The sequence below is a fragment of the Lithobates pipiens genome, unplaced genomic scaffold (assembly GCF_037356315.1).
Source record: "Lithobates pipiens isolate NorthernLeopardFrog02 unplaced genomic scaffold, aLitPip1_a1.2 Scaffold_107, whole genome shotgun sequence".
NCBI classification, from domain to species: domain Eukaryota; kingdom Metazoa; phylum Chordata; class Amphibia; order Anura; family Ranidae; genus Lithobates; species Lithobates pipiens.
The window spans coordinates 761,573-784,863 of NW_027507693.1; the positions used below are offsets into that span (position 1 = coordinate 761,573).

The following is a 23,291-nucleotide window of genomic DNA, read 5'->3' on the forward strand; positions in this document are numbered from 1 at the left end:
GTGGTGTACCCCAAGGTTCAGTGCTGGGACCCTTACTTTTTAATATCTTTATAAATGATATTGGGTCTGGGATCAAGAGTAACATTTCCGTCTTTGCAGATGACACCAAGCTATGCGGTGCAATAATGTCCTTACAGGATGTCACCAATTTACAAGCAGACCTCAATGCTCTGTCTAATTGGGCGACTATGTGGCAGATGAGGTTTAATGTTGAGAAATGTAAGGTTATGCACTTGGGGGCTAAGAATATGCATGCATCATACACGCTAGGGGGAGTACAACTGGGGGAATCCATAGTGGAGAAGGATCTGGGGGTTTTGGTAGATCATAAGCTCAATAATAGCATGCAATGCCAAGCTGCGGTTTCCAAAGCGAGCAAAGTCCTTTCCTGTATTAAGAGAGGTATGTACTCCAGAGAGAGAGAGATATCATTTTGCCCCTGTTCAAATCATTAGTAAGACCTCATCTGGAATATGCCGTTCAGTTTTGGGCACCAGTTCTCAAAAAGGATATCAGGGAACTGGAGAAAGTGCAGAGAAGGGCAACCAAACTGATAAGAGGCATGGAGCAACTCAGCTATGAGGCAAGATTAGAGGAACTGAATTTATTCACTCTTGATAAGAGGAGATTAAGGGGGGGATTTGATCAACATGTACAAATATATAAGGGGTCCATATAGGGAACTTGGTGTCGAGTTATTTACTTTAAAGTCAACAAAGAGGACAAGGGGGCACTCTTTACGTCTAGAGGAGAAGAGATTTCATCTCCAAATACGGAAAGGTTTCTTCACGGTAAGAGCTGTAAAAATGTGGAATAGACTCCCTGCAGAGGTGGTTATGGCCAGCTCAGTGGATTGCTTTAAGAAAGGCCTAGATTATTTCCTAAGTGTAGGTAATATAATAATATAAATTTATAGGTAAAGTTGATCCGGGGAAAATCCGATTGCCTCTCGGGGGATCAGGAAGGAATTTTTTCCCCTGCTTTAGCAAATTGGATCATGCTCTGCTGTTTTTTTTTTGCCTTCCTCTGGATCAACTGTGGGTATAGAATTGGGTATATGGGCTGGTATATGTATATATGTATGTATGTGTATATATATATTTTTTTTTGGTTGAACTGGATGGACTTGTGTCTTTTTTCAACCTAACTATGTAACTATGTAACCTCGAGTCCAATCGCGGGTTCCGCAGATTCGATCACTGCAGGGATACCCACGATCGTCTCATGGGAGATGCTAAAGTAAACAAGCATCTCCTTTTTCTGCCTAGCAACAGTGACACTGATCTCTGCTCCCTGTGATTGGAGCAGAGATCAGTTATGTGTAAAACACAGCCACGCCACCCACAGATAGCAACACGCCCCTGGGACACACTTAACACCTACACTGCCAGTGTAATTTACACAGGACTCAGTGCATTTGTATAGCAATGATTGCTGTATAAATGACAATGGTCCCAAATCTGTCAAAAATGTAAAATGGGTCCGCCATAATGTCGCAGTCACAATAAAAATCGCTGATCCATTACTAGTAAAAAAAAAAAAAAAAGCCAGAAAGAGGCACTTTATGCGATTGTCAGTTTTAACAAATCGCATTAGGGATCACTAGTTCTAAGTATTGTGATTCTTTCCTTTTTTTATGCTTATTTATTACATTTGTCTCTTACCCTGAACATCATTATGCTATAGTGGTGAGAGTCTTCCACCACCCCCTCATAAAATACGCACAACTTTTTATATACCTTCTCTTACTTTATACGGGAATATATATATCACTCACAATCTTAGTGCCTATAGAATTTATTAGCCTCCTAGGCCAATTTCCTGTCATAGTACCGCGCATCACTCCTTTATCTTTTTAAAAAAGCCAGAAAGCTATCCTTTTTGTAAACACAAATTTTTGCACAAACCAATCGCTTACTGCGAATTTTACCAAAAATATGTAGAACACTACGCATCGGCCTAAACTGGAGGGAAAAAAAAATCTTTACACATTTTTGGGGGATATAGCAAAAAGTAGAAAATGCGTTTTCAAAATTGTCGCTCTTTTTTGTTTATAGTGCAAAAAATAAAAACCGCAGGACTGAACACCACGAAAAGAAAGTTCTATTTGTGTGGAGAAAAAAGAAAAATTGTCAAAAAAAAGTCAATTTGGGAGCCAAGTCGCACAAATGTGCAATTGCAAGTTAATGCAACGCAGTACCCAATTGCAAAAAGTGGTCTTTGGCCAGCAAAATGGTCTGTGGCTTATGTAGAACATCTTTTCCTCCCACAAAACAGAAGCATTGTGCATAAAAATGAGTCAAAACCTCAGTCAATTTATCTGCATCTTATCTCCTTTAGCTGTAACAGGTTTCTGTGCCTGATGTCCCTCCTGCTCCTGGCTGAATTTCCAAGTTCTGACTTCCTATTTCCTTCCTTTACCAGTCCTGATACTACATGTCCCATTCATGCTTTGAGCCTCTGTAGTTTCAGGGCAGGCTTAGGGAGTAGCTTAGCAGTTCTGAGAGTTGATGTGGGTGGGTCCTAAAGTTATGGTGGGTGTTTCAAGGAGTGTATTGGAATTCTGCAGTGAACAAAGTGCTGTACAACAGGAAGTGTAACCTTACAAACTATCTCTTGAACAAGAAATTTGCCATTCTGGCTATAAAGGGCACACAAATGTAAGACTGGTCACTTTTTTCTGCTCCAATCTTATTCTTTTTAACAAAAAAACACCAAGTTGTCTTTATTGAAGGCATGATGCGCAACGTGTTAATCATACTCAGTCTCTGCTGCGTCTACCTTGTCCCTTAGTTGATCAACCATTACACAGTGCGCATTCTCAGCATGCCCAGCTTACTTAAAATTACTATGTATTTCCAAACACCCCCATTTTATGCAGTTCAACAGCTTTTATTGAATTATGAATAGTTTGCTTGTTCCAAATTCATCCAAATATATTACCTTCAATAAAAGATGCGTCCATTGTGTATGCTTTATGAACTGTATGTAGCCCAACTATATTATGAACATAAAAAGTAGTGCAAAACAAAATTGACATACTGCAACAATCAACTCAAAACCTCATGATCTCACTGTACTTAAACAGTGTAAAAACCTTTAATGAATAAAGAACAAAATGTGAAAAATAGTCTTAACTTCTAAAGCATAATATAGTTAAGCACGATTCTGGATAAAATTAAATTAAAATAGTTTGCTTCGAATAAAGATCACGATACTCGGCGCAACATTTTACTTTCTACAAAAAAAAAAGTGCCAACTTTAGTTTATTTTTTTAATTACCGTATATACTCGAGTATAAGCCGAGATTTTCAGCCTCTTTTTTGAGGCTGAAAGTGCCCCCCTCGGCTTATACTCGAGTCATCGCTGTCTGCCCGCTCGATCAGCGTGTCGAGCAGACAGACAGCGGCCATTCTATGATTCAAAAGCCGCGCCTCCGGCTCCGCCTTCGCCTGTGATAGGCGGAACACTGAATTTCCCAGCAGCCTGTGTTCCGCCTATCACGGGCGTCGTCTCATCCTCGTACTACGGACGAGGATGATACGACGTCCGTGATAGGCGGAACACAGGCTGCTGGGAAATTCAGTGTTCCGCCTATCACAGGCGAAGGAGGAGGCGCGGCTTTTGAATTTTACAATGGCCGCCGACGAAGAGGGCACGGGACGGAGGCAAGGCAAGACACGGCACGGCACGGGACGGGACGGGACGGGACGGGACGAAGGCTCGGGACAAAGGCTCGGGACACAGGTAGGCTGGACACACACACACACACACACACACACACACACACACACACACACGGATGGAGACACACACACACGGATGGATGGATGGATGGAGACACACACACACACACAGGGATGGATGGATACACACACACACAGGGATGGATGGATGGATGGAGACACACACACACAGGGATGGATGGATGGATGGATGGAGACACACACACACAGGGATGGATGGATGGATGGATGGAGACACACACACACAGGGATGGATGGATGGATGGACACACACACACACAGGGATGGATGGACGGACACACAGGGATGGACGGACACACAGGGATGGACGGACACACAGGGATGGACAGGCATGTCTCACCCTCGGCTTATACACGAGTCAATAAGTTTGCCAGTTTTTTTGGGGGTAAATTGGGGGCCTCGGCTTATATTCGGGTCGGCCTATACTCGAGTATATACGGTAGTTGAAGTAATTTTTGGGAACATTTGAAAGACTGCTGCCCAAAGACAGCGTGACAAAATATTGCAACGATTGGGATTAGTAAACCACAGACTACAATCTTGCTGGTATTGGAAGAATTTGACATTGCTATTCATTTTAGGGGCCCAGAAATCGGAGTGGTTCGGGGTAGCACTCTATTTCTCTATTACAGTATGCTTTTCTGGATGGTCTTTTATGGCTGTATGAAAAAAATTAAAAAAACATGAATTGATCACAAAATAATGCAACAACTGCCATTTTATTCTTTAGGATATCTGATTTATATAGATATATCCACACACACTTTTGTAAATATTTCATTTTGGGATGCACCGAAACATAGGCCGGAGGCAGCGGCTGCTGGGACCCGAGAGGAGCGGAGGCGGCTGCTGGCACCCGAGAGGAGCGGAGGCGGCTGCTGGCACCCGAGAGGAGCGGAGGCGGCTGCTGGCACCCGAGAGGAGCGGAGGCGGCTGCTGGCACCCGAGAGGAGCGGAGGCGGCTGCTGGCACCCCAGAGGAGCGGAGGCGGCTGCTGGCACCCGAGAGGAGCGGAGGCGGCTGCTGGCACCCGAGAGGAGCGGAGGCGGCTGCTGGCACCCGAGAGGAGCGGAGGCGGCTGCTGGCACCCGAGAGGAGCGGAGGCGGCTACTGGCACCCGAGAGGAGCGGAGGCGGCTACTGGCACCCGAGAGGAGCGGAGGCGGCTACTGGCACCCGAGAGGAGCGGAGGCGGCTACTGGCACCCGAGAGGAGCGGAGGCGGCTACTGGCACCGAGAGGAGCGGAGGCGGCTACTGGCACCGAGAGGAGCGGAGGCGGCTACTGGCACCGAGAGGAGCGGAGGCGGCTACTGGCACCGAGAGGAGCGGAGGCGGCTACTGGCACCGAGAGGAGCGGAGGCGGCTACTGGCACCGAGAGGAGCGGAGGCGGCTACTGGCACCGAGAGGAGGCGGCTACTGGCACTGAGCGGAGGCGGCTACTGGCACCGAGAGGAGCGGAGGCGGCTACTGGCACCGAGCGGAGCGGAGGCGGCTACTGGCACCGAGAGGAGCGGAGGCGGCTGCTGGCACCGAGAGGAGCGGAGGCGGCTGCTGGCACCGAGAGGAGCGAAGGCAGCTGCTGGCACCGAGAGGAGCGAAGGCAGCTGCTGGCACCGAGAGGAGCGAAGGCAGCTGCTGGCACCGAGAGGAGCGAAGGCAGCTGCTGGGACCAGTGAGGCGCGAGGCGGCTGCTGGGACCAGTGAGGCGCGAGGCGGATGCTGGGACCAGTGAGGTGCGAGGCGGCTGCTGGGACAAGTGAGACGCGAGGCGGCTGCTGGGACCAGTGAGGCGCGAGGTTGCTGCTGGGACCAGTGAGGCGCGAGGCGACTGCTGGGAGCCTGAGGCGCGAAGCGGCTACTGGGACCCGTGAGGCGCGAGGCGGCTACTGGGACCCGTGAGGCAGCTACTGGAGATCTGTGAGGCGCGAGGCGGCTGCTGGGAACCTGAGGCGCGAGGCGGCTACTGGGACCCGTGAGGCGCAAGGCGGCTACTGGGACCAGTGAGGCGGCTACTGGAGACCTGTTAGGGGCGAGGCGGCTACTGAGATCCGTGAGTCGCGAGGCAGATACTGAAATCCGTGAGGCGCGAGGCGGATACTGAGACCCGGGAGTCGCGAGGCGGATACTGAGACCCGGGAGGCGCGAAGGCAGCTGCTGGGACCATGAGGAGCGAAGGCAGCTACTGGGACCATGAGGAGCGAAGGCAGCTACTGGGACCATGAGGAGCGAAGGCAGCTACTGGGACCATGAGGAGCGAAGGCAGCTACTGGGACCATGAGGAGCGAAGGCAGCTACTGGGACCATGAGGAGCGAAGGCAGCTACTGGGACCATGAGGAGCGAAGGCAGCTACTGGGACCATGAGGAGCGAAGGCAGCTACTGGGACCATGAGGAGCGAAGGCAGCTACTGGGACCATGAGGAGCGAAGGCAGCTACTGAAATCCGTGAGGCGCGAGGCGGATACTGAGACCCGGGAGTCGCGAGGCGGATACTGAGACCCGGGAGGCGCGAAGGCAGCTGCTGGGACCATGAGGAGCGAAGGCAGCTACTGGGACCATGAGGAGCGAAGGCAGCTACTGGGACCATGAGGAGCGAAGGCAGCTACTGGGACCATGAGGAGCGAAGGCAGCTACTGGGACCATGAGGAGCGAAGGCAGCTACTGGGACCATGAGGAGCGAAGGCAGCTACTGGGACCATGAGGAGCGAAGGCAGCTACTGGGACCATGAGGAAAAAAGGCAGCTACTGGGACCATGAGGAAAAAAGGCAGCTACTGGGACCATGAGGAAAAAAGGCAGCTACTGGGACCATGAGGAAAAAAGGCAGCTACTGGGACCATGAGGAAAAAAGGCAGCTACTGGGACCATGAGGAAAAAAGGCAGCTACTGGGACCATGAGGAAAAAAGGCAGCTACTGGGACCATGAGGAAAAAAGGCAGCTACTGGGACCATGAGGAAAAAAGGCAGCTACTGGGACCATGAGGAAAAAAGGCAGCTACTGGGACCATGAGGAAAAAAGGCAGCTACTGGGACCATGAGGAAAAAAGGCAGCTACTGGGACCATGAGGAAAAAAGGCAGCTACTGGGACCATGAGGAAAAAAGGCAGCTACTGGGACCATGAGGAAAAAAGGCAGCTACTGGGACCATGAGGAAAAAAGGCAGCTACTGGGACCATGAGGAAAAAAGGCAGCTACTGGGACCATGAGGAAAAAAGGCAGCTGCTGGGACCATGAGGAGCGAAGGCAGCTGCTGGGACCATGAGGAGCGAAGGCGACTACTGGGACCATGAGGAGCGAAGGCGACTACTGGGACCCTTGAGGCCGCTGCTGGGACCATGAGGAGCGAAGGCGACTACTGGGACCATGAGGAGCGAAGGCAGCTACTGGGACCATGAGGAGCGAAGGCAGCTACTGGGACCATGAGGAGCGAAGGCAGCTACTGGGACCATGAGGAGCGAAGGCAGCTACTGGGACCATGAGGAGCGAAGGCAGCTACTGGGACCATGAGGAGCGAAGGCAGCTACTGGGACCATGAGGAGCGAAGGCGACTACTGGGACCCTTGAGGCAGCTGCTGGGACCATGAGGAGCGAAGGCGACTACTGGGACCATGAGGAGCAAAGGCAGCTACTGGGACCATGAGGAGCGAAGGCGACTACTGGGACCATGAGGAGCGAAGGCAGCTACTGGGACCATGAGGAGCGAAGGCAGCTACTGGGACCATGAGGAGCGAAGGCAGCTACTGGGACCATGAGGAGCGAAGGCGACTACTGGGACCCTTGAGGCAGCTGCTGGGACCATGAGGAGCGAAGGCGACTACTGGGACCATGAGGAGCGAAGGCAGCTACTGGGACCATGAGGAGCGAAGGCAGCTACTGGGACCATGAGGAGAGAAGGCAGCTACTGGGACCATGAGGAGCGAAGGCAGCTACTGGGACCATGAGGAGCGAAGGCAGCTACTGGGACCATGAGGAGCGAAGGCAGCTACTGGGACCATGAGGAGCGAAGGCGACTACTGGGACCCTTGAGGCAGCTGCTGGGACCATGAGGAGCGAAGGCGACTACTGGGACCATGAGGAGCGAAGGCAGCTACTGGGACCATGAGGAGCGAAGGCAGCTACTGGGACCATGAGGAGCGAAGGCAGCTACTGGGACCATGAGGAGCGAAGGCGACTACTGGGACCCTTGAGGCAGCTGCTGGGACCATGAGGAGCGAAGGCGACTACTGGGACCATGAGGAGCGAAGGCAGCTACTGGGACCATGAGGAGCGAAGGCGACTACTGGGACCCTTGAGGCAGCTGCTGGGACCATGAGGAGCGAAGGCGACTACTGGGACCATGAGGAGCAAAGGCAGCTACTGGGACCATGAGGAGCGAAGGCAGCTACTGGGACCATGAGGAGCGAAGGCAGCTACTGGGACCATGAGGAGCGAAGGCAGCTACTGGGACCATGAGGAGCGAAGGCAGCTACTGGGACCATGAGGAGCGAAGGCAGCTACTGGGACCATGAGGAGCGAAGGCAGCTACTGGGACCATGAGGAGCGAAGGCAGCTACTGGGACCATGAGGAGCGAAGGCAGCTACTAGGACCATGAGGAGCGAAGGCAGCTACTGGGACCATGAGGAGCGAAGGCAGCTACTGGGACCATGAGGAGCGAAGGCAGCTACTGGGACCATGAGGAGCGAAGGCAGCTACTAGGACCATGAGGAGCGAAGGCAGCTACTGGGACCATGAGGAGCGAAGGCGACTACTGGGACCCTTGAGGCAGCTGCTGGGACCATGAGGAGCGAAGGCGACTACTGGGACCATGAGGAGCGAAGGCAGCTACTGGGACCATGAGGAGCGAAGGCGACTACTGGGACCCTTGAGGCAGCTGCTGGGACCATGAGGAGCGAAGGCGACTACTGGGACCCTTGAGGCAGCTGCTGGGACCATGAGGAGCGAAGGCGACTACTGGGACCATGAGGAGCGAAGGCAGCTACTGGGACCATGAGGAGCGAAGGCGACTACTGGGACCCTTGAGGCAGCTGCTGGGACCATGAGGAGCGAAGGCGACTACTGGGACCCTTGAGGCAGCTGCTGGGACCATGAGGAGCGAAGGCGACTACTGGGACCATGAGGAGCGAAGGCAGCTGCTGGGACCATGAGGAGCGAAGGCGACTACTGGGACCCTTGAGGCAGCTGCTGGGACCATGAGGAGCGAAGGCGACTACTGGGACCCTTGAGGCAGCTGCTGGGACCATGAGGAGCGAAGGCGACTACTGGGACCATGAGGAGCGAAGGCAGCTACTGGGACCATGAGGAGCGAAGGCAGCTACTGGGACCATGAGGAGCGAAGGCAGCTACTGGGACCATGAGGAGCGAAGGCAGCTACTGGGACCATGAGGAGCGAAGGCAGCTACTGGGACCATGAGGAGCGAAGGCAGCTACTGGGACCATGAGGAGCGAAGGCAGCTACTGGGACCATGAGGAGCGAAGGCAGCTACTAGGACCATGAGGAGCGAAGGCAGCTACTGGGACCATGAGGAGCGAAGGCAGCTACTGGGACCATGAGGAGCGAAGGCAGCTACTGGGACCATGAGGAGCGAAGGCAGCTACTAGGACCATGAGGAGCGAAGGCAGCTACTGGGACCATGAGGAGCGAAGGCGACTACTGGGACCCTTGAGGCAGCTGCTGGGACCATGAGGAGCGAAGGCGACTACTGGAACCATGAGGAGCGAAGGCAGCTACTGGGACCATGAGGAGCGAAGGCGACTACTGGGACCCTTGAGGCAGCTGCTGGGACCATGAGGAGCGAAGGCGACTACTGGGACCCTTGAGGCAGCTGCTGGGACCATGAGGAGCGAAGGCGACTACTGGGACCATGAGGAGCGAAGGCAGCTACTGGGACCATGAGGAGCGAAGGCGACTACTGGGACCCTTGAGGCAGCTGCTGGGACCATGAGGAGCGAAGGCGACTACTGGGACCCTTGAGGCAGCTGCTGGGACCATGAGGAGCGAAGGCGACTACTGGGACCATGAGGAGCGAAGGCAGCTGCTGGGACCATGAGGAGCGAAGGCGACTACTGGGACCCTTGAGGCAGCTGCTGGGACCATGAGGAGCGAAGGCGACTACTGGGACCCTTGAGGCAGCTGCTGGGACCATGAGGAGCGAAGGCGACTACTGGGACCATGAGGAGCGAAGGCAGCTACTGGGACCATGAGGAGCGAAGGCAGCTACTGGGACCATGAGGAGCGAAGGCAGCTACTGGGACCATGAGGAGCGAAGGCAGCTACTGGGACCATGAGGAGCGAAGGCAGCTACTGGGACCATGAGGAGCGAAGGCAGCTACTGGGACCATGAGGAGCGAAGGCAGCTACTGGGACCATGAGGAGCGAAGGCAGCTACTAGGACCATGAGGAGCGAAGGCAGCTACTGGGACCATGAGGAGCGAAGGCAGCTACTGGGACCATGAGGAGCGAAGGCAGCTACTGGGACCATGAGGAGCGAAGGCAGCTACTAGGACCATGAGGAGCGAAGGCAGCTACTGGGACCATGAGGAGCGAAGGCGACTACTGGGACCCTTGAGGCAGCTGCTGGGACCATGAGGAGCGAAGGCGACTACTGGAACCATGAGGAGCGAAGGCAGCTACTGGGACCATGAGGAGCGAAGGCGACTACTGGGACCCTTGAGGCAGCTGCTGGGACCATGAGGAGCGAAGGCGACTACTGGGACCCTTGAGGCAGCTGCTGGGACCATGAGGAGCGAAGGCGACTACTGGGACCATGAGGAGCGAAGGCAGCTACTGGGACCATGAGGAGCGAAGGCGACTACTGGGACCCTTGAGGCAGCTGCTGGGACCATGAGGAGCGAAGGCGACTACTGGGACCCTTGAGGCAGCTGCTGGGACCATGAGGAGCGAAGGCGACTACTGGGACCATGAGGAGCGAAGGCAGCTGCTGGGACCATGAGGAGCGAAGGCGACTACTGGGACCCTTGAGGCAGCTGCTGGGACCATGAGGAGCGAAGGCGACTACTGGGACCCTTGAGGCAGCTGCTGGGACCATGAGGAGCGAAGGCGACTACTGGGACCATGAGGAGCGAAGGCGACTACTGGGACCATGAGGAGCGAAGGCGACTACTGGGACCATGAGGAGCGAAGGCGACTACTGGGACCATGAGGAGCGAAGGCAGCTGCTGGGACCATGAGGAGCGAAGGCAGCTGCTGGGACCATGAGGAGCGAAGGCAGCTGCTGGGACCATGAGGAGCGAAGGCAGCTGCTGGGACCATGAGGAGCGAAGGCAGCTGCTGGGACCATGAGGAGCGAAGGCAGCTGCTGGGACCATGAGGAGCGAAGGCAGCTGCTGGGACCATGAGGAGCGAAGGCAGCTGCTGGGACCATGAGGAGCGAAGGCAGCTGCTGGGACCATGAGGAGCGAAGGCAGCTGCTGGGACCATGAGGAGCGAAGGCAGCTGCTGGGACCATGAGGAGCGAAGGCAGCTGCTGGGACCATGAGGAGCGAAGGCAGCTGCTGGGACCATGAGGAGCGAAGGCAGCTGCTGGGACCATGAGGAGCGAAGGCAGCTGCTGGGACCATGAGGAGCGAAGGCAGCTGCTGGGACCATGAGGAGCGAAGGCAGCTGCTGGGACCATGAGGAGCGAAGGCAGCTGCTGGGACCATGAGGAGCGAAGGCAGCTGCTGGGACCATGAGGAGCGAAGGCAGCTGCTGGGACCATGAGGAGCGAAGGCAGCTGCTGGGACCATGAGGAGCGAAGGCAGCTACTGGGACCATGAGGAGCGAAGGCAGCTACTGGGACCATGAGGAGCGAAGGCAGCTACTGGGACCATGAGGAGCGAAGGCAGCTACTGGGACCATGAGGAGCGAAGGCAGCTACTGGGACCATGAGGAGCGAAGGCAGCTACTGGGACCATGAGGAGCGAAGGCAGCTACTGGGACCATGAGGAAAAAAGGCAGCTACTGGGACCATGAGGAAAAAAGGCAGCTACTGGGACCATGAGGAAAAAAGGCAGCTACTGGGACCATGAGGAAAAAAGGCAGCTACTGGGACCATGAGGAAAAAAGGCAGCTACTGGGACCATGAGGAAAAAAGGCAGCTACTGGGACCATGAGGAAAAAAGGCAGCTACTGGGACCATGAGGAAAAAAGGCAGCTACTGGGACCATGAGGAAAAAAGGCAGCTACTGGGACCATGAGGAAAAAAGGCAGCTACTGGGACCATGAGGAAAAAAGGCAGCTACTGGGACCATGAGGAAAAAAGGCAGCTACTGGGACCATGAGGAAAAAAGGCAGCTACTGGGACCATGAGGAAAAAAGGCAGCTACTGGGACCATGAGGAAAAAAGGCAGCTACTGGGACCATGAGGAAAAAAGGCAGCTACTGGGACCATGAGGAAAAAAGGCAGCTGCTGGGACCATGAGGAGCGAAGGCAGCTGCTGGGACCATGAGGAGCGAAGGCGACTACTGGGACCATGAGGAGCGAAGGCGACTACTGGGACCATGAGGAGCGAAGGCGACTACTGGGACCCTTGAGGCCGCTGCTGGGACCATGAGGAGCGAAGGCGACTACTGGGACCATGAGGAGCGAAGGCAGCTACTGGGACCATGAGGAGCGAAGGCAGCTACTGGGACCATGAGGAGCGAAGGCAGCTACTGGGACCATGAGGAGCGAAGGCAGCTACTGGGACCCTTGAGGCAGCTGCTGGGACCATGAGGAGCGAAGGCGACTACTGGGACCATGAGGAGCGAAGGCAGCTACTGGGACCATGAGGAGCGAAGGCAGCTACTGGGACCATGAGGAGCGAAGGCAGCTACTGGGACCATGAGGAGCGAAGGCAGCTACTGGGACCATGAGGAGCGAAGGCAGCTACTGGGACCATGAGGAGCGAAGGCAGCTACTGGGACCATGAGGAGCGAAGGCAGCTACTGGGACCATGAGGAGCGAAGGCAGCTACTGGGACCATGAGGAGCGAAGGCAGCTACTGGGACCATGAGGAGCGAAGGCGACTACTGGGACCCTTGAGGCAGCTGCTGGGACCATGAGGAGCGAAGGCGACTACTGGGACCATGAGGAGCGAAGGCAGCTACTGGGACCATGAGGAGCGAAGGCAGCTACTGGGACCATGAGGAGCGAAGGCGACTACTGGGACCCTTGAGGCAGCTGCTGGGACCATGAGGAGCGAAGGCGACTACTGGGACCATGAGGAGCGAAGGCAGCTACTGGGACCATGAGGAGCGAAGGCGACTACTGGGACCCTTGAGGCAGCTGCTGGGACCATGAGGAGCGAAGGCGACTACTGGGACCATGAGGAGCGAAGGCGACTACTGGGACCATGAGGAGCGAAGGCGACTACTGGGACCCTTGAGGCAGCTGCTGGGACCATGAGGAGCGAAGGCGACTACTGGGACCATGAGGAGCGAAGGCGGCTACTGGTACCATGAGGAGCGAAGGCAGCTACTGGGACCATGAGGAGCGAAGGCAGCTACTGGGACCATGAGGAGCGAAGGCAGCTACTGGGACCATGAGGAGCGAAGGCAGCTACTGGGACCATGAGGAGCGAAGGCAGCTACTGGGACCATGAGGAGCGAAGGCAGCTACTGGGACCATGAGGAGCGAAGGCAGCTACTGGGACCATGAGGAGCGAAGGCAGCTACTGGGACCATGAGGAGCGAAGGCAGCTACTGGGACCATGAGGAGCGAAGGCAGCTACTGGGACCATGAGGAGCGAAGGCAGCTACTGGGACCATGAGGAGCGAAGGCAGCTACTGGGACCATGAGGAGCGAAGGCAGCTACTGGGACCATGAGGAGCGAAGGCAGCTACTGGGACCATGAGGAGCGAAGGCAGCTACTGGGACCATGAGGAGCGAAGGCAGCTACTGGGACCATGAGGAGCGAAGGCAGCTACTGGGACCATGAGGAGCGAAGGCAGCTACTGGGACCATGAGGAGCGAAGGCAGCTACTGGGACCATGAGGAGCGAAGGCAGCTACTGGGACCATGAGGAGCGACGGCAGCTACTGGGACCATGAGGAGCGACGGCAGCTACTGGGACCATGAGGAGCGAAGGCAGCTACTGGGACCATGAGGAGCGAAGGCAGCTACTGGGACCATGAGGAGCGAAGGCAGCTACTGGGACCATGAGGAGCGAAGGCAGCTACTGGGACCATGAGGAGCGAAGGCAGCTACTGGGACCATGAGGAGCGAAGGCAGCTACTGGGACCATGAGGAGCGAAGGCAGCTACTGGGACCATGAGGAGCGAAGGCAGCTACTGGGACCATGAGGAGCGAAGGCAGCTACTGGGACCATGAGGAGCGAAGGCAGCTACTGGGACCATGAGGAGCGAAGGCAGCTACTGGGACCATGAGGAGCGAAGGCAGCTACTGGGACCATGAGGAGCGAAGGCAGCTACTGGGACCATGAGGAGCGAAGGCAGCTACTGGGACCATGAGGAGCGAAGGCAGCTACTGGGACCATGAGGAGCGAAGGCAGCTACTGGGACCATGAGGAGCGAAGGCAGCTACTGGGACCATGAGGAGCGAAGGCAGCTACTGGGACCATGAGGAGCGAAGGCAGCTACTGGGACCATGAGGAGCGAAGGCAGCTACTGGGACCATGAGGAGCGAAGGCAGCTACTGGGACCATGAGGAGCGAAGGCAGCTACTGGGACCATGAGGAGCGAAGGCAGCTACTGGGACCATGAGGAGCGAAGGCAGCTACTGGGACCATGAGGAGCGAAGGCAGCTACTGGGACCATGAGGAGCGAAGGCAGCTACTGGGACCATGAGGAGCGAAGGCAGCTACTGGGACCATGAGGAGCGAAGGCAGCTACTGGGACCATGAGGAGCGAAGGCAGCTACTGGGACCCTTGAGGCGACGACTGGGACCATGAGGAGCGAAGACAGCTGCTGGGACCCTTGAGGCAGCTACTGGGACCATGAGGAGCGAAGGCAGCTGCTGGGACCCTTGAGGCGGCTACTGGGACCATGAGGAGCGAAGGCAGCTGCTGGGACCCGCGAGGAGGCTGCTTCGGTGCATCCCTAAATGAAATATTTACAAGTATAGATATATAGAGATAATAGATAGATATACACGCTAAAGAATATAATGGCAGTTGTTGCATTATTTTGTGATCAATGTTTTTTTATTGAATTTTTTTCATATAGCCATAAAAGACCATCCAGAAAAGCATACTGTAATAGAAAAATGTATAGTATATAGCCTCTAAACATGTAAAATGTTGTTGGGTATAGTATACCAGTGCAAGAACCTGTGTATAAGAAATCGAGTGCTACCCTGAACCACTCCGATTTCTGGGCCCCTTTAAGGAATAGCCATGTCAAATCCTCCCAATTCCAGCAAGATTATAGTCTGTGGTTTACTAATCCAAATTGTTGCAATATTTTGTCACGCTGTATTTGGGCAGCAGTCTTTGGCCCCTTTCACACATGCGGACATTATGTCCGCATTTCATCCATCCGTTTGTGGATTAAATATGGACATACATGCATCCCTATGGGATAGCGGGTGTCTGCGGATGAATATCCGCAGACACCCGCTATTGTCCGCCTCCGCTACTGTCCGATTCTGCAGACGGAGGAAAATACTTTCCGTCTGCAAAGCGGATCTGATGAACACGGACAGACAGTCCGTGCTCATCCGATCCCCATAGAGGAGAGCAGAGATCTGACAGGGCGGTCCTGTCCGCCGCCAGCTCAACGGGGACAACGGAGCGATCCCCGCTGAGCGAGCGGATCACCACGTGTGTAAGGGGCCTTTCAAATATTGTTCCCAAAAATTACTTCAACAGATTAAAAAAAAACTAAACAAAAGTTGGCACAAATTTTTTTTGTAGAAAGTAAAATGTTGCGCCGAGAAACTTGATCTTTATACGAAGCAAACAATTTTAATTTAATTTTATCCAGAATCGTGCAGCTTAACTGTATATTATGCTTTAAAAGTTAAGACTATTTTTCACTTTTTGTTTTATTCAGTAAAGGTATTTACACTGGTTAAGTACAATGAGATCATGAGGTTTTGAGTTGATTGTTGCAGTATGTCAATTTTGTGAGAGGGCTTCATAGAGGGCTGCACATAGCATACTAAAGTACAAGAGTGGGCACTGTCACTCCTGGATGGCTATTACTACTATTTCGCCGGTGAGCAATGCATTGGTTTATTTTGCCTTAAACAATCAAACTAATTTTAGGAATGACCAAAAATGGCCGTATTTGACTGTGGAGACTACCCAAGAATCCCTGCACTTTTGTTCCCAGATCTTTGAGAAGTGTCTTAGCTTGGCCCACACAGGAATCGCTTGGGCTGGCCAGGCGTCAAAAGGATTTAGTAGAATCCTGTGGGGTAGGTATTGGTCTCTGTCTTCGGGTTTTGAGGAACGTGGACTGTGTGCTTTCCCAATTATGCCTGAAGCCTTTTCCCTGCCTGGACTATCGGTAATCCTTATTCTTGGAGTATTGGAATCTGGGTGCGATTGTCCTGGAGCGCCTAGATCACCTGTCTTGGGGTAGCAGGCCTGATTTTCCACCAGTGACTCGAGAGATGTCCTTGTCCAGTTTTTCCCTCAAACAAGGCTTCACCATCAAATGGTATCTTGCACCAGTTCTGTTTGGAGGCGATATCTGCTGCCCACGGTTTCAGCCACAAGGCCCATTTGGCCATAACTGTGTGGAGCATTGCCCTTGCGGAGCAAGGAATTGAATCGATGGCGGCTTCACCAATAAAGTCTGCTGAGAACTTCAGCTCATCCAAGGCCTTGATTATATCCTCCTCTGGGATGTCCTGTTGGATTGCCGACTCTATATTATCTGTCCAGACGCGTAGCGCATTGGACACTGATGTCAGGGCTATGACAGGTTTACAGGCGTTGTCTGCCATCTGGTACGCTTTTCTTGAGATCGAGATCCATCCTTCTGTCCAGTGGAGCCTTAAAAGAAGTTGAGTCTTCCAGGGGCAATGTGACATTCTTTGCCAACCTTACCACTGCTGCATCGACCACTGGAGAACCCTCCAGCATTGCGGAATCAGCCTATGAGAGAGGGAATAACTTTCCCAACCGATTTAATAGAGAACATTTTCTCTGTCTTTTCCCACTCTTCCTCAATCACATCCCTGATCTCCTCCATGAGAGGAAAAACTGAGATCTGGCGTTTGAGAAAGGGGAAGTACGATTTAGACTTCTTAAACCTCGGTGTTGGTCTCTCCCAGCCGATCGCTTGTTTAGCTGCCTGTACATAAGGCTGGACCATGGCGAAAGCAAAGCCAGAGGCATCTAGGTCATCAGATGATTCCTCTGAGATGGCATTCTCTTCCTGATGTTTAGAGGAGGATGCCGACATCAGACGAAAAATTCCACTTGTGGACAGCCCCGGGATGGAAGCCTCAGCCGTTTGCTCCTGAGGAGGAGACGCTGGTTGTTGCGTCGTCATTGTGGCTACCAATTCCGCAAGGGAGTCCTTTACTGCTTTCTTAAGTAGGTCCGCCATTTGCAGACCTTCAGATTCTCTGTCCGCTGCATCGTCCCTGAGGCAATCTCAAACAGATCAGTTTGTCTGAAAGTGGGGCAACTCCACACGCCTGACATCTTGGAGATCTAGGTCTCGGGGAGCATGAGTGATGGCGCCTTTTTGGCCGATTCTTTCTGCCACTTCTATAATCCCCATGCCAGGACGACCTGTCTCTGCTGTGACTAGAGTCATCATCGTCTTCATGTCGCCTTGAGGTCCTCTTAGACATCTTCTGGCGTACAGGGCTGAAATACATAAAGTACCAGCCTGAGTGCACTCTTTTGTTTTTTTTAAAGTGTATCAACTTACCTGGACGTAGGTCCTTACCTCAGGTGTAGAGTAGGATCTTGTGCGGGGGCCGAATGGCTCATACTAGACGGATTAGCAGAAGCAGCAGCTAAGAAAAGAGTTTTAGAGGAGAAAAATCAACCAACCGTGTCCTTGACTGGAAAAAGGGACTTCGATAAATACATCTAAAATACGTCTAAATCTACATTTTGTCTTCTTGTCCCTTTTTTTTTTTGGGGGGGGGTTAAATTATATATATATTTTAATTTTTTATTTTTTGTAAATAAAATATAATTTATTTAATTATTTTTTATTAATTTTATTTGATAATTTAATATGTTTATGTCATTTTATACTATTTAATTAATTAATTAACCCATCTTCTCTTTTTTTTTTTTTTTTTTTTTATTATATTAAAGCTCAGAGTAGCAGTTCTCCCTGCAGCCACAGGCGTCCCACTGAGGCCATCAGGGAGATAAACAGTAGAACAGGAGAGGCAGGGCACGCCTCTATCCTGTCTTTGACATTTTGAGGGCATAAATGTCACTGTGCCCTTATCAAAGATGGCCGCCGCGGGCTCCGAATCCACTGCGCATGCGCCGATCGGCGGAACAGTAAGCTAGAAGCCTCACACCGCCGGCGCATGCGCAGAGCACGGCGGGGAACGCCGAAAGTTAAATAAAACGCCGGCGCTGAGCGCGCGCGGCTCCTATGGAGCCGGGAATGGCGGCAGGGGCTAAGAGGGAGGTTTTTTTCTCTGAGAGAAACAAACAAATGGGAGGTCAAAAGAAAAGAAAGAAAGAAAGAAAGAAAGAAATGGAAGGTTGGGGAGGGGAAGAGAGCAAAAGAGAGAGGGAAGAGAAAAGATAAAAGATATAAAACCTAAAAGGGAAAGGAAAGGAAGGAAGAAAAGAGAGAAGGAGGAAAAAAAAAAAGAAATGTAGAAATAGCTGCTGCCTCCGTTACCATGAATGAGCTGGTGCCTGATCAACTTGCAGATAAAGCTCTTACTTAAGAGACAAACTGCTTGTCCCAAAAGATCCTACAGAAGGGACTTCCAACCTTATAAGCGCGTTTAGCTGCCCAAGAGAAGGAACTGCGTCTGGGAGAGGCTTGAACCCGGACGGAAGCTGCCGACTGCAGAAGGTAAGGACGCCGACCAGGATTCACTGCCATGAGGTATGAGGAAAAAAAGGAGAATGCGGGGGCTGTACTAACCTTTTCTTTTATAATATTCACTAGTCCTGAGGGAGGAGCCAAGGCGGAGCTTGTCACAGGTATGCTGCCATGGAGGCACCAGGAAAATAAATTTTCCCATTCTGTTGCCTCTAGACCGTACATTTGATAATGCCACATTTTTTTTTTTTAATTAATCTACCTTTTGTAATTTGTAGTATTTGATTTTCCTCCCCTGCGGCGATGGGCGGTCTCTTGCGGGGATCAGCATCACTTCCTGCTGAACCCCGCACTGTCTCCTGGGATCTCGTCCAAGTAATCCCAGGAGACATTGCGGCTAATGCAGCCGAAATCTCGCGAGATTTCGGCTAATACAGCCGAAATCTCGCGAGATTTCAGCTGTAATAGCCGAAATCACGCAAGATTTCGGCTGTATTAGCCGAAATCTCGCGAGATTTCGGCTGCATTAGCCGCAATGTCTCCTGTGATTACTTGGACGAGATCCCAGGAGACAGTGCGGGGTTCAGCAGGAAGTGATGCTGATCCCCGCAAGAGACCGCCCATCGCCGCAGGGGAGGAAAATCAAATACTACAAATTACAAAAGGTAGATTAATCAAAAAAATAATAATAATGTGGCATTATCAAATGTACGGTCTAGAGGCAACAGAATGGGAAAATGTATTATTATGTGTGCAGAATAGTGATGGCCGAACGGTTCGCCCGGCGGTCGTTTCGCGGCGAATTTCCGACATTCGCGGTCCGCACGTTCGAACGCCTTTTTCCGTCGTTCGCCGCGGCGGACTTACGTGTTTAATGTATACAAGAACTTTAACCTTTGGTGACACGTTTATCATGTGATACAGGACAGCCAATTGAGACATGACAGCACATGGACACTTGTACATTCCCCCTAACCTATAAATACACCCGATCCGGTGGCCATTTTACATTCTTTCTTCTGTTAAGATAGGGACAGGTTCCTGTGTGGAGTAGGGAGAGATAAACCACTAGCTATTTGGTACACAAAAGTTCTTTTCAGGACTGGTATAGGTGTTAGGTGTTGATAGGTTTGCTGTGCTGCTGATTCTTGCAGCAGCCTGAGTGTCTTTTGTTAGTTTAGAGAAAGGGAAAGGACGGTGTATGCTACAGGGACAGCCAGATTAGTCTTTCATCATCATCATCATCATCATCATCATTAGCTGTTACTATCAAGGTCCACAAAAGAGCTGTTCCAGTAACCACTAATCGTTCTCTTTTTTTGCCAATTTGTATAGGGACAGGAAGGAAGCAGTGTTGTCAGGCAGTGAGGGTAATTTTAAAGACTTGCTGTTATTATTAGTTCCACAAAGGTTCTTTTCAGGACTGGTATCAGTGGTACAGTAATAGGCTTGTACATGTATAATATTCTTTCTTCCAAATATAGAAAGGATATTATACTTGACTGCTGCCCTTCTGCTGCAGTCTGCTAAACATTCACAACTCACTTGTTCCACAAAAGTTCTTATAAGGACTGGTAACTTGGTATAGGGTGCTACGGTACATAGGCTTGAGTGCGGTACAGTCTGCTGTTCTGTAAGGACCGCTATCGGTCCACAATAGATAGGGTTGACGGGCACCACTGCTGACCGCTGCCCTATACTGCAGCAGTCCTTCAGCGGTATAGGGACTGACGTACAGTCTGCTAATCACTAACACACAACCTGCTTGTTCCACAAAAGTTCTTATAAGGACTGGTAACTTGGTATAGGGTGCTACGGTACATAGGCTTGAGTGCGGTACAGTCTGCTGTTCTGTAAGGACCGCTATCGGTCCACAATAGATAGGGTTGACGTGCACCACTGCTGACCGCTGCCCTATACTGCAGCAGTCCTTCAGCGGTATAGGGACTGACGTACAGTCTGCTAAACACTAATACACAACCTGCTTGGTCCACAAAAGTTCTTATAAGGACTGGTAACTTGGTATAGGGTGCTACGGTACATAGGCTTGAGTGCGGTACAGTCTGCTGTTCTGTAAGGACCGCTATCGGTCCACAATAGATAGGGTTGACGTGCACCACTGCTGACCGCTGCCCTATACTGCAGCAGTCCTTCAGCGGTATAGGGACTGACGTACAGTCTGCTAAACACTAATACACAACCTGCTTGGTCCACAAAAGTTCTTATAAGGACTGGTAACTTGGTATAGGGTGCTACGGTACATAGGCTTGAGTGCGGTACAGTCTGCTGTTCTGTAAGGACCGCTATCGGTCCACAATAGATAGGGTTGACGTGCACCACTGCTGACCGCTCACCTATACTGCAGCAGTCCTTCAGCGGTATAGGGACTGACGTACAGTCTGCTAATCACTAACACACAACCTGCTTGTTCCACAAAAGTTCTTATAAGGACTGGTAACTTGGTATAGGGTGCTACGGTACATAGGCTTGAGTGCGGTACAGTCTGCTGTTCTGTAAGGACCGCTATCGGTCCACAATAGATAGGGTTGACGTGCACCACTGCTGACCGCTGCCCTATACTGCAGCAGTCCTTCAGCGGTATAGGGACTGACGTACAGTCTGCTAATCACTAACACACAACCTGCTTGTTCCACAAAAGTTCTTATAAGGACTGGTAACTTGGTATAGGGTGCTACGGTACATAGGCTTGAGTGCGGTACAGTCTGCTGTTCTGTAAGGACCGCTATCGGTCCACAATAGATAGGGTTGACGTGCACCACTGCTGACCGCTGCCCTATACTGCAGCAGTCCTTCAGCGGTATAGGGACTGACGTACAGTCTGCTAAACACTAATACACAACCTGCTTGGTCCACAAAAGTTCTTATAAGGACTGGTAACTTGGTATAGGGTGCTACGGTACATAGGCTTGAGTGCGGTACAGTCTGCTGTTCTGTAAGGACCGCTATCGGTCCACAATAGATAGGGTTGACGTGCACCACTGCTGACCGCTGCCCTATACTGCAGCAGTCCTTCAGCGGTATAGGGACTGACGTACAGTCTGCTAAACACTAATACACAACCTGCTTGGTCCACAAAAGTTCTTATAAGGACTGGTAACTTGGTATAGGGTGCTACGGTACATAGGCTTGAGTGCGGTACAGTCTGCTGTTCTGTAAGGACCGCTATCGGTCCACAATAGATAGGGTTGACGTGCACCACTGCTGACCGCTCACCTATACTGCAGCAGTCCTTCAGCGGTATAGGGACTGACGTACAGTCTGCTAATCACTAACACACAACCTGCTTGTTCCACAAAAGTTCTTATAAGGACTGGTAACTTGGTATAGGGTGCTACGGTACATAGGCTTGAGTGCGGTACAGTCTGCTGTTCTGTAAGGACCGCTATCGGTCCACAATAGATAGGGTTGACGTGCACCACTGCTGACCGCTGCCCTATACTGCAGCAGTCCTTCAGCGGTATAGGGACTGACGTACAGTCTGCTAAACACTAATACACAACCTGCTTGGTCCACAAAAGTTCTTATAAGGACTGGTAACTTGGTATAGGGTGCTACGGTACATAGGCTTGAGTGCGATACAGTCTGCTGTTCTGTAAGGACCGCTATCGGTCCACAATAGATAGGGTTGACGTGCACCACTGCTGACCGCTGCCCTATACTGCAGCAGTCCTTCAGCGGTATAGGGACTGACGTACAGTCTGCTAAACACTAATACACAACCTGCTTGGTCCACAAAAGTTCTTATAAGGACTGGTAACTTGGTATAGGGTGCTACGGTACATAGGCTTGAGTGCGGTACAGTCTGCTGTTCTGTAAGGACCGCTATAGGTCCACAATAGATAGGGTTGACGTGCACCACTGCTGACCGCTCACCTATACTGCAGCAGTCCTTCAGCGGTATAGGGACTAAGAGTTTTGTCACAGGGTCATTTAAAAAATGACATGCAGAGGAAGAGGCAGGCCCTTCCGCAGGGGTGGTAGGGGTAGGGCAGGAGCAACAGGCTTGAGCCAAAGTGGGAAGTTGCAGAAGGTGCGTTCAATTACTTTAAAGGATGCACCAGACTTGGTTGAGTGGCTCGCTCAGCCTTACTCTTCTGCACCCTCCTCATCCTCTCGATCTGCACCCTCTTCTTCACTCTCTGCTATGTGCACCCCCAAAGACACTACCACCAACAACACGACCACCACCACCACCACCACATACCTTCCGCTTGAGTCACTGGAATTATTTTCCGATCCATATCAAGAGGACATTTCTGATGCGCAGCCACTCTTGGTATTGGATCAGGAAGAGGAGGTAGCAACAAGCGCTACTCAGCAGTCTGACGCCAGTACCCAGATCAGCCCAAGGAGGAGGTTGGTCCCCGGTGTTGCTGCCTACTCTACTTATAGCGGTGGGGAAGGTGACGTTGATGATGACGTGTCTAGTGATGTCACGTGGGTGCCCACAAGAGAGGAAGAGGAGGGGAGTTCAGAGGGAGATATGGACCAGCAGATAGGGAGGAGAAGCAGCAATGACTTACATTGCACAGCAGGGACAAAGCAGACTGCAAATGTATCAGGAGCGAGTCATCGAC

At 52.3% G+C, this 23,291-nt stretch overlaps 1 protein-coding gene across 4 annotated transcripts in view; it reads right to left on the reverse strand.

The window, feature by feature from the left end:
* Window positions 1–23,291, reverse strand: part of LOC143958556 (dual serine/threonine and tyrosine protein kinase-like) — a 304,078-nt gene that overhangs the window by 88,051 nt on the left and 192,736 nt on the right. The window contains exon 1 of one of the 4 annotated variants that reach the window (XR_013270136.1): window positions 2,944–2,980. The exons of the other annotated variants lie outside the window; for them this stretch is intronic. The gene's annotated coding sequence lies outside the window, so the exon portion shown is untranslated. Of the gene's footprint in view, window positions 1–2,943; window positions 2,981–23,291 lie in introns of those variants that run through there. 4 annotated transcript variants of the gene reach the window in all.